Below are 12,727 nucleotides of genomic sequence, written 5' to 3' on the forward strand. Positions count from 1 at the left end.
TACTTTATTTATTGATGATTTTATGAAAATTTGTCTTAATAATTGCTAAAAAAAATCCAAAATTTAATGGAAAAATATTACTCTTTTAACTTCAAAATTGATGTTCGATTAATTATTAACATTTTTTGAATTTTTAACGGATTTTTTTCCATAAGAATTATCTACATTACGGTATATGAAAAAAATTAAAAAAAGTTTATAAGTTGAAAAACCTTACAATTCGAGTTAATTAAAGAATTCATGAATACAGAATTAAATCAAAAGGTGAAAATTAAAATAGTAAAAAAAATCAATCATGGCGTCATTAAATTGTTAATAAAGCGCCATCTAACGGATTAAACTATTTTCAAAGAAAAATATTTGTATTTAATTTTTTTTAATAAAAATAAAAAAAAAATAAAAGGAAAGCAAATATCAGAACTTAACTTTTAATTTAATTTTTTTATTTAATTTTTAATTTAATATCAGAATAACGAAAATTTTATTATTTTCCAAAAACTTGAATGTCATTTAAGTGTCAATTTTTACCGTCACAATTTTATTTCTTCAATTTTCAATTTAAATTTTTCTATAGAAATTTTTCTTTAAAATTCTATGAATAACATGAAAAATAGAAATATTATACAATATAGAAATTCACTTGAAATTTAATTAAATTAAAATAAAATAAAATCGCCTACGCATCATCTTGAACATACCAAGTTATTTCCAATCTCAGATATTTATCATGAGCGAATTTCTTTATGCAATTTTTCGCTAACAATTTTTAATTAGAGTTCATAACTTTCTTTCTTTTAATTCTACGTTCTCTTTATAAATAATAAAAAAAAATATTGTAGCAAAAACTGCATAATTTGAGTTAATTAAAAATCTTTCAGTATTAAAATCAGAAAGAAACTGTTCTTTCTTTCATCATGCTTCAAACACAGGAAAAAAATTGGACAGTAAGAAGATTTTAAAAATTATGATTTTTTTTAATGAAGAACAAACTTCGTCTGCCAATTATTTCAATTAGAAAGAAACTTTGTCGCATAAAAGAGTCGTAAAAAATTGGAACATATTTGATCGGAGCCAAAAACTAGACAAAATCTATTATTATTATTAATAAAAATAATAATAACAGTACTCAGCATAATTTTCTCTCATCTTTGATAATGCACCATGAAATAAGCTTTTAAATTTTCAACAAGAAAATTAAATTCATTCATTTATGCGAAAAAGAGGAAAAAAAAGTTGAATTGTGCATTTTGGTTGGAGTGTCTAAATAAAGAAGAAGCAAAGACGGAACAACCAATTTATAAAATGGAAAAAGTTCTATTGAATTTTTTAATCTTTGAGAGGTAAAGCAATTTTTAATGGTTCAACAAAGTTGTTGTTGCGAGTTGTTTGTTCGCATTATTCGCTTTTGTACATAACTTGCAAGGCAAAGGAGGAGGAGGAGGAGAAAAAAGTTGCCTATATTTACGATCAACTTTGATATTGTTGAGCAAAATATTAATATAAATAAATGAAAATATTTTGCGAACAAAAAAAAAGTTAGTAATTTGTCGTCGTCATCGCAACTTGTAGCAACTTGACGTCCATCAAAACTATCATTGGAGCAAGTTTTGTTTGTTACGTAAAAAAAAAGCAGCAGCAAGTCAATTAAAAAGTACTTAAACTTACCAGTTTTCATCGCAGTTTCCCAATTATATTGTTGCCTCCCGATATTTCTTCGCATATTTCTTCTTCTCATCAACAACAATACTGTTCTCCGACATCACAAACTTTTGAATCCACTTACAATTTATTAAATCACTTATATGCATGGTTTGGTTAGTGTGGCATATTACAACAGCAGCCCTGCCAGTACTTTAAATATGATTAAGTGGCATGAAAATATTTTCAGCCAACTTTACCGCATATCATTAAAAATCATAATACTTAATTGAACACTTGAAAAGACGAGATTTTTATTGCATCGTAGCTGCTCCTTGCAAAAAAAAAACTTTTTGTTGCATGATGAAATTTTATTGTTGGCAAAATAAAGTCGAAGGAGGAGAGAGAGACACAAAATTATGTGCAAAACGGGCAACTAATGAACCAAACAGTCGTTTTAAAACAAGTTTTTATGTACTCTCAAGAAAAGTTTTGCTACCAGCGAAATGTTTCTTCGTGAAAGTTGATGGAAGTATCGCCGAAGAAATCGCCTAAAGTTAGTTTATGGCACAGGAAATTTTAATTTTTAACCCCCTTAAACGGTTTTTAATTAACATTTCTGTGGCATTGGTTGGGTATGTATCAATTGCCTATTAAGTAAATACTAATAAAGCTTCTTACTCAAATAGAATTGAAATACAAACGAAGCCGTATAAACAATCTAATTAAATAAAAGACAATGTGAAACGTCTTGCAATGAAGGTAAGGAAAGGATAAAAGTGCATTCAGGTAAGTTTATTTTTTTTTTTAATTTTAAAGTTTCAGATATTTTTTATAGATAATAATTATATATCATATCAAATTATATCAATTAATCCAAACCAAGCAAAAAATTTATTTTATCCTAAATAATCTTAAAATATCTAATTTTTGGGTCAAAAAACTTTCTTTTAAAGCTTCTCAAAATTTGTATGAAAATTCGACATTTTTGACCATGGCTCTTTGGAAGCTGGCTGAAAAATTTTAAAATTAGGTTTTTTTGAAAGCTTAGGCCCTAACGAGTCCAACGATATCAAATTTAGCCGTGGAGCATACTTTTTGATGAAAAACATAATTGGAGTGACGTGATTAACCTATATCAGCATTTTATCGAAAAAAAAATGGCATGAGATTTTTTTGATGGTTTTGTGTTATTTAAGCCTAAAGAAGTCCAAAGAACCTAAATTTAAAATTCTAGAACAAACTTCAGTGTTTTAATGCATTTTTAGTATGTCTAAGAGGTACTTGAATATACCCAAATGCACTAAAAATTGTCTAAAGTCCGTTTGGTTCGTTCTAGAATTTTAAATTTAGGGTTTTTGGACTACTTTAGGCCTAACTAATACAAAACCATCAAAAAATCTCATGCCTTTTATTTTTCGATGAAATGCTGAAATCGGGTTCAATATTATTAGAATATTTAAAAAAAAATTTTTTTTACTTAAAAAATAGATGGAAAGATCGAGTTCCTATGTCCTTCTTAAGTTTCAAAGATCATCTCAAATTATAAAAATAATTAAAAATTAGAAAAAACTCAAAGAAAAAATCTCAGCTAATTACTAGAAATATTTCTTCATTAAGAAGTTTTTCTTCCTTCATCTTTTCCATCTGAACTCTCATCAAGAGTTTTTTCTTGAAGCAATCTTTCAAAAATGCTTTTTAAATGACTCTCATATAAAATTACAAAACAATATCACTTTTCCATCACAGCGCATAGTTTACTCACTCAACTGTTTACACAACTTTTAATTTACACAAAAGTTGTTATCTTTTCCTATTTTATTTTCTCTCAAATTGTAACTTTTGCATCTACCTCTCTCTCTTGTTCCATGTTTTTTCTTGTTGTTTTTTTTTGTGCGAAATAATTGTATAAAATGTAATTTTAATTAGATTTCTAACGTTTATTGTTTTGCCAGGGAGTGCAACGATGCGATAAACTGTTATTTACTCTTACGAGATAAACACTTTTTGCGTCTCAATATGAAAAGTAAAACTAATTTTCCAGAATTTTACGTATTTTAAATATGCTTAAAATTATTATATTGTTGTTATGAAAATTTTTTCATAGTGTAGCAAAATTTTTATCTTTCTTATTATCGCATCCATGCCATATTTTCATAAATGTACCTTGTAACTACGTATCATCATAAAATATTTCGATTAATGAAAACAATAAGTTTCAAGTTAAAAACACACTCGGTCTTATCTTGCTTTTTCCCTCGCCTGCTTGCTCATTTTCGTTCTGGCATGAATATTTTGAACAACACAGAGCAACAACCTGATGTACCCAGAATTAATTTCAGATAAAAACCTTGTCCTAGTTACTTTAGGTCTCGCTCGTTTTCGTTGTTTACACAGTATTTATTAATCCAATGTATGTTGAAGGCATGCTCTCCTCCTCAAGTGGAATGTTATTAACCCATGACATGTAAATGAGCAGCAACCTCATCGCTTCACATGTGTGTGCGAAGTAAATTGCGCTTGAGTAATAAATTTTTTGAAGGGCATGACATTTTAAAAGTCTGTTCAGTATTTTCTATTAAAATGCGTAATTTATCCCTAAATGGACTTCCAGTTTGCGTAAAAAAAACTTTTTTTTTGTTAAATTGAAAAATTAACAGTTTTTATATGGAGGGAAAATGGGCGGTCTAATGCTTACATACGCGTTTTATTACACGTCAGGAAAAACTTTTTTTTTTGCTACCCAAAAAGCTTTTAAAATAACAAAACTAAATATATCCAAACAGTACGCCACAATTTTCAACCGTAATAATTTTTTAGTCAAATGATGTTCTCATATGTGGAAAAAATTTTAACAAAAGTTTTATCAGTACATCAGCAGAATCCAAAATTTTTAAAGGTAAATAATTATTAATAACAAGCTTCTTATCTTTCATGTAGATTCCTTTCTTTGCAGATGTTCTTGCGGTAGACAATGTTTGTCTAATTAGTTACGCCCGTGAAAACCTCTTGGTTATAAAGTTGGTGAATTTTAGAACTTAAGAACTAAATCGAGAACAAAACTAAATCAAAAACTGTGTCAAAGCCATTTTTGTCAAATCTTGCTCCAAATGGATAAAAATTTGTCAGAGGACTCTAATTTATCATTTTTAATCATTTTCTAACTCAAAACTGCCAAAAAATTGAAACTGAAAAAAATTTTTTTCTTTGACATAGTTTTGTTTTAAAAACTAAATCAAGAGCAAAAAAACTGTGTCAAAAACTGTGTCAAAGCCATTTTTGTCAAATCTTGCTCCAAATGGATAAAAATTTGTCAGAGGACTCTAATTTATCATTTTTAATCATTTTATAACTCAAAACTGCCAAAAAATTGAAACTGAAAAAAAATTTTTTCTTTGACATAGTTTTGTTTTAAAAACTAAATCAAGAGCAAAAAAACTGTGTCAAAAACTGTGTCAAAGCCATTTTTGTCAAATCTTGCTCCAAATGGATAAAAATTTGTCAGAGGACTCTAATTTATCATTTTTAATCATTTTATAACTCAAAACTGCCAAAAAATTGAAACTGAAAAAAAATTTTTTCTTTGACATAGTTTTGTTTTAAAAACTAAATCAAGAGCAAAAAAACTGTGTCAAAAACTGTGTCAAAGCCATTTTTGTCAAATCTTGCTCCAAATGGATAAAAATTTGTCAGAGGACTCTAATTTATCATTTTTAATCATTTTATAACTCAAAACTGCCAAAAAATTGAAACTGAAAAAAAATTTTTTCTTTGACATAGTTTTGTTTTAAAAACTAAATCAAGAGCAAAAAAACTGTGTCAAAAACTGTGTCAAAGCCATTTTTGTCAAATCTTGCTCCAAATGGATAAAAATTTGTCAGAGGGCTCTAATTTATCATTTTTAATCATTTTATAACTCAAAACTGCCAAAAAATTGAAACTGAAAAAAATTTTTTTCTTTGACATAGTTTTGTTTTAAAAACTAAATCAAGAGCAAAAAAACTGCCATTTTTGTCAAATCTTGCTCCAAATGGATAAAAATTTGTCAGAGGACTCTAATTTATCATTTTTAATCATTTTATAACTCAAAACTGCCAAAAAATTGAAACTGAAAAAAAATTTTTTCTTTGACATAGTTTTGTTTTAAAAACTAAATCAAGAGCAAAAAAATGGTCAAAAACTGTGTCAAAATTTTTGTCAAATCTTGCTCCAAATGGATAAAAATTTGTCAGAGGGCTCTAATTTATCATTTTTAATCATTTTATAACTCAAAACTGCCAAAAAATTGAAACTGAAAAAAATTTTTTTCTTTGACATAGTTTTGTTTTAAAAACTAAATCAAGAGCAAAAAAACTGTGTCAAAAACTGTGTCAAAGCCATTTTTGTCAAATCTTGCTCCAAATGGATAAAAATTTGTCAGAGGACTCTAATTTATCATTTTTAATCATTTTATAACTCAAAACTGCCAAAAAATTGAAACTGAAAAAAATTTTTTTCTTTGACATAGTTTTGTTTTAAAAACTAAATCAAGAGCAAAAAAACTGTGTCAAAATCAAATTGAAACTGAAAAAAAATTTTTTCTTTGACATAGTTTTGTTTTAAAAACTAAATCAAGAGCAAAAAAACTGTGTCAAAAACTGTGTCAAAGCCATTTTTGTCAAATCTTGCTCCAAATGGATAAAAATTTGTCAGAGGACTCTAATTTATCATTTTTAATCATTTTATAACTCAAAACTGCCAAAAAATTGAAACTCAAAAAAAAATTTTCTTTGACATAGTTTTGTTTTAAAAACTAAATCAAGAGCAAAAAAACTGTGTCAAAAACTGTGTCAAAGCCATTTTTGTCAAATCTTGCTCCAAATGGATAAAAATTTGTCAGAGGACTCTAATTTATCATTTTTAATCATTTTATAACTCAAAACTGCCAAAAAATTGAAACTGAAAAAAAATTTTTTCTTTGACATAGTTTTGTTTTAAAAACTAAATCAAGAGCAAAAAAACTGTGTCAAAAACTGTGTCAAAGCCATTTTTGTCAAATCTTGCTCCAAATGGATAAAAATTTGTCAGAGGACTCTAATTTATCATTTTTAATCATTTTATAACTCAAAACTGCCAAAAAATTGAAACTGAAAAAAATTTTTTTCTTTGACATAGTTTTGTTTTAAAAACTAAATCAAGAGCAAAAAAACTGTGTCAAAAACTGTGTCAAAGCCATTTTTGTCAAATCTTGCTCCAAAATGGATAAAAATTTGTCAGAGGACTCTAATTTATCATTTTTAATCATTTTATAACTCAAAACTGCCAAAAAATTGAAACTGAAAAAAATTTTTTTCTTTGACATAGTTTTGTTTTAAAAACTAAATCAAGAGCAAAAAAACTGTGTCAAAAACTGTGTCAAAGCCATTTTTTGTCAAATCTTGCTCCAAATGGATAAAAATTTGTCAGAGGGCTCTAATTTATCATTTTTAATCATTTTATAACTCAAAACTGCCAAAAAATTGAAACTGAAAAAAAATTTTTTCTTTGACATAGTTTTGTTTTAAAAACTAAATCAAGAGCAAAAAAACTGTGTCAAAAACTGTGTCAAAGCCATTTTTGTCAAATCTTGCTCCAAATGGATTGAAATTTGTCAGAGGACTCTAATTTATCATTTTTAATCATTTTATAACTCAAAACTGCCAAAAAATTGAAACTGAAAAAAAATTTTTTCTTTGACATAGTTTTGTTTTAAAAACTAAATCAAGAGCAAAAAAACTGTGTCAAAAACTGTGTCAAAGCCATTTTTGTCAAATCTTGCTCCAAATGGATAAAAATTTGTCAGAGGGCTCTAATTTATCATTTTTAATCATTTTATAACTCAAAACTGCCAAAAAATTGAAACTGAAAAAAAATTTTTTCTTTGACATAGTTTTGTTTTAAAAACTAAATCAAGAGCAAAAAAACTGTGTCAAAAACTGTGTCAAAGCCATTTTTTGTCAAATCTTGCTCCAAATGGATTGAAATTTGTAGGAGGGCTCTAATTTATCATTTTTAATCATTTTATAACTCAAAACTGCCAAAAAATTGAAACTGAAAAAAAATTTTTTCTTTGACATAGTTTTGTTTTAAAAACTAAATCAAGAGCAAAAAAACTGTGTCAAAAACTGTGTCAAAGCCATTTTTGTCAAATCTTGCTCCAAATGGATAAAAATTTATCTGAGGGGCTCTAATTTATCATTTTTAATTATTTTATAACTCAAAACTTCTAAAAAACTAAAATGTTGGCCAAATGGAGTTATGATGACGACGAAAGATGATGACTATGGTTCAGATAAACAAACAATGAAACACATTTTGGAGGAATGTTCTAAAAGATGCTTCCCAGAAGGCTTACCAACTTTGCACCAACCCACAGAACAAGCTCGAAATTGGCTAATGGAACTCGATTTGAATTTATAAATTAATTTGTTGTGATTACATACGATGAAGAGTTAAATTATTCTCTTTTTTAACCACAAGATACACCTTTCACATCCATTAAATCGAGAGCGACACCGCACCGTCAGCCAAATTTGATTCGTTAATAAATAACAAGAAATCTGATGGATTTAATTTAAAATTAATGCAAACATTTGCGTGTCCATCGAACTGCGAATGCTGCGCGTATTTGTATCTTATTATAATAAATGTCAGATTCATGCATAATGATGATTATGATGATAATCATACAATGAATCCTCAAATACACATTAAAATGTTTATTTATGTTTAATTATCTTTATGTGTTAAATCACATGTCTAACTGATAGATATGCCAAAATTTAATTATTTGATGCTCTTTGATTCGATATTTATTTTAATTCGTGAGAGATTAGTATCTGGCTGAAAAGGTCAGAGAAAGTTTGTTTAGGGATTAAAATTTGTTTGTGTAGCGATTTAATGCGTTTTAACTCAAATTGACTGAATGACAAAATTTTAATTGAATTAATTTAAATTATAATGGATTTCTATCAAAATTTATCAATCTTAATTTTTTTCTGAAAAATAAATTATTTGAAGTTCAATGAATTTATTTAAAACCATAACAACTTTGTCATACAATTTTTATCGACTCTAAACGGATTTATCCTCACATTGCAGCAAAACGTGAGATTTTTCATGCAATTTACAAAAAAAAAATAAAATGACATCCATATGCGTTGTCGGTAGCTTCGTCATCATCATCAACGAAGCATAAAAGACGAAATTTCATAAACAAATTGCAACACTCATCCTCAACTTGATGCAACAATACAACAAAAACACGCTGCAAAAATTACACTCCGTATTACCATGATTTGTCTCTTCAACATGATGAATTTTCTAGATGATGATGACAATTTTTTTTCCACTGTAATAACATTTTTGTAAAGCAAACAACGAAACGAAAAAATTTCATCTTCAAGTAGTCCCTTTGTGTATTGCAGCGCGCCAACAAGAAATGAGTCAAAATTGCATCGTTGTCATCTACGACATCTTTTATACAACTTTGAGTGCAGTCATCATGCAAATTTATGAAATGTGGTTTCTTTCTTCGTTCTCCGAAAAGGTGCTGCCATGCCGCATGCATGATGTGCAGATTAGGATTTTTGCAATGTTCAAAATAAAAATGCTTGAAAAATTTTTCCATTGTGTGTATGTGAGCGGAAAAAAAGTTAAAAATGTGGAAAAAAAGATATAAAATCCTGTGTGACATTTTTTTTTCAACTACCCACACACACATTGTAATAAGATGGAATGCAAAAATTCTTTAAGTGGCTTCTTTTATACAACATTTCTCATATGAAGCCCATTCTGGTTGCAAATCACTTCATAACGCAAAATACCTTGGATTCCAAGTGCATTGCAGAGAATTCGCATCCAATTTTCGTACACAGGAGGAGATTTTAGCTTATTATGAATGTTCATTCGGCGAAAAAAAAAAAAAAAAGTTTCATTGTCGAGTAGATGACATAAGAATGTAATCTAAATCCTTGATTTGAATTAGATCATTCCACTTAGTCAAGTCACGGCAATATAAATTACAGCAATTTATTATTATTAACGTTTTATATGGGAAAAAAGTTTGGTATTAAAATTTTCGTGACATTTACTTTAGCGTCTTTTTACTTAAAAATATATTTTTTATAAAAAAAATTAATGAAAATTTTAAAATTAAAATTAAAGTATTAATTAATTATAATTAAAAAAAATTAATCATTTATATTTTATTTTTTGTTAAAATATTAAAAGATATTTGTAAAAATTTGAAATTTAATTTTTTTTTTTATTTTTTGAATTAATTTTAATTTTTTTTTTCTAAATAATATAAAAAATAATTTTTGTTAATTTTTTACTTTTTTTATTTAATTTTTTTAATAATAATTTCTTAAAAATTATTTAATAAAAATGCAAAATTTTTTTAACTATTTAATTTATTTAATTAAAAAAATTATTTTTAAAAATATTTTTCAAAAAGTAATAAAAAAATATTTTTCAATTAACTTTTTAATATTTTAATTAATTTATTTTTTTTTTTTATTATTTTTAGGCAGACATAGAAAAGTCATAAATTACTTAAAAACTTTCAAAATGTATTAAAACTAAAGAAAATACGACAAAATCCAGACATTCTTATACTGATAAGAAATGAACGAACGCAACGAGTGATCTATAAACTGCGTCAGAAATAAATTTCATCTTCAAGAAAAAAAATACATAAAATAACGGGAAAAAAGAGACAATGGAATGATTGAATGTCAATTTAAATTTTCATCTATTAATCTCATTTATTGCATGCAGTATGAAGAAACATTTATCTTTTGATGATGGGATGTCGACAATACAATACTGAGCATGGCATGACATCGAGAGAAAAATTTATGTGAAGATTATCTTGATGTGCAATTTTTCTGTCTCTTTTACTGTGAACATCTTACCCTTGGGAGAAAATCTTATATGAACTTACGTTATTGAACTAAAAAAAAAATAAAAAAAATTATTATTTAATATTTTTCTTTTTATTTTTAATAATTTTCTTATTATTTATTATATATATATATTTTCATTCATTTATCAATATTATTATTTTTTCTTAATAATAATATTATTATAATATCATTTATATTCAATATTATAACTAACTTCCTCTTTATTATAATAATTATTTATTTATAATAAATACAATATTTTTTTTAACTTTTTTTTATAAATATTTTTTTTATAATACATTTACAGAAATGAATACCTTCATTTTTTTTCTTTTTTTTATTTAATTAATTATTTAATAATAAATAATAATTAATTTCATTACTTTATATAACTTTTCATTCCATATCGAGTTATTGTTTCATTCATTCTTTGTATTATATAAATTATAATCATATCAAATTAACCTATTTAACAATTTTTTAATTATATTATTATAGTAATATTAACATTATTATTTATTTTTATCAATTATATAATTATAAATATATTTATTTTTATTTTATTTACTCTTCTTTTTAAATTAAATACAAATACTATTTAATTATATTTTTATCCTACATTTCATTTATATATATATTTTTTTATTTATATATGTACTCTGCCTGAAAATGGCTAAACGTTGTTATGTTACTTATTGTTGATCTTTTATTATAAATATAAAAACAAATATTCCATTCACTTTCTCACTTTATTTTTTTGTTTTGTATTTAACACCCTTTTATTATAATTTTTTAATGCATTTGAAAACAACAATAATTTTTCTCTTTTTGTGTCTGTATATTATTTTATTATTAAATATTTTATTTACTTTTAATTTATAACGTATTACTATTGTTATTATTATTTTTTCTGTGTTCTGTGTCATTTATTTCCCAAAGTAAAATAAGTTGATAGTTTTTTAATTAATTTTTTTTTTCGTTTAAATCAAACAATTTTTTTTTATTATGTGACCAAATCTACATAAATCAAGAAATCGAAAAAGAATGTTAATAAAAATAAAATTTATTTTCCTTTTTTTTTATCGCGAACGCAGACTCCGATCAATAAATAATTATTTTTTATCCTCTTCAGGTGAAATATTTTATCGTATTTTCACGAAAAATAGACGGGAAAAACAATCAACATCATAAAACACAAACACATAAAAATTTAAAGTTATAAGGAAGTGATCGTAAAAAACTTTTTGTTGCGTAAAAACCAATAAAAAATGAAAAATGTTGATCGGAATTTTGTAAAACGAAAACAAAAATTGTTGAAAACTTATTTTTTTTTTTTGCATAAAAATGAAATAAACACTTCATTAAAAAGTAAATAATAAATGGATGGAAGAACCAATCAACGGTCAATTGTTAACATTTTTTTTTAAATTAAATTTTACAGAAAAAAAATGAATCCAGAAAAATGATGACTTTTCACTTTTATATATATTTTCTGCCATTCACTCGTTTTTCATGCACAATAATATTTATGTCAGTCCTAATTGAATTCATCATACATTCAAATTTATTCAATGTTAATTTTTTTTTTGCGCTCGTCTTCAATTAAATGCATTTTCTCGTTTCATTCATTTTTTTTGTAGAGTATAAAATTATTATTCAATATATTTAATTTTTTTATGTACAAAAAAAACTTCTCCTGTTTTTTTTTATAAATACTTTTCACAACTTTCAGGTTTATTTTTTTATTATTTTTTTTTTTTAAGTTAAACTTTTATTTTATATATATTTTTATACATTTATATGATGTTATATAAAGTAAATTAATTCAATTTTATTCGCACATTAATTTACTTTTATAACTGCCGCGCGGGGTATTACTAAAGTTATTTTAAAAAAAAAAAAGTTTAACTTATTATTTTATAATGTTAAAAACATTTTTGACAGAAAATTACCATGATATAAAATTAAATGATGTCTGAAAAGTTTTTAATCTAACATTTTTTTGTTTAATTATGAAAAAATTTGAATAAAAAATAATTGATGTAAAATTATAAATCACACTTTAATTTCTAGCTGCCGAATAGGTTTTATCGTTATTGATTGTTGCGATGATAATAGCGAAAAATTAATCGGATTAAGCAAACAATTTTTTAACAACAATA

This window comes from Culicoides brevitarsis, chromosome 1, assembly GCF_036172545.1.
Source record: "Culicoides brevitarsis isolate CSIRO-B50_1 chromosome 1, AGI_CSIRO_Cbre_v1, whole genome shotgun sequence".
NCBI classification, from domain to species: domain Eukaryota; kingdom Metazoa; phylum Arthropoda; class Insecta; order Diptera; family Ceratopogonidae; genus Culicoides; species Culicoides brevitarsis.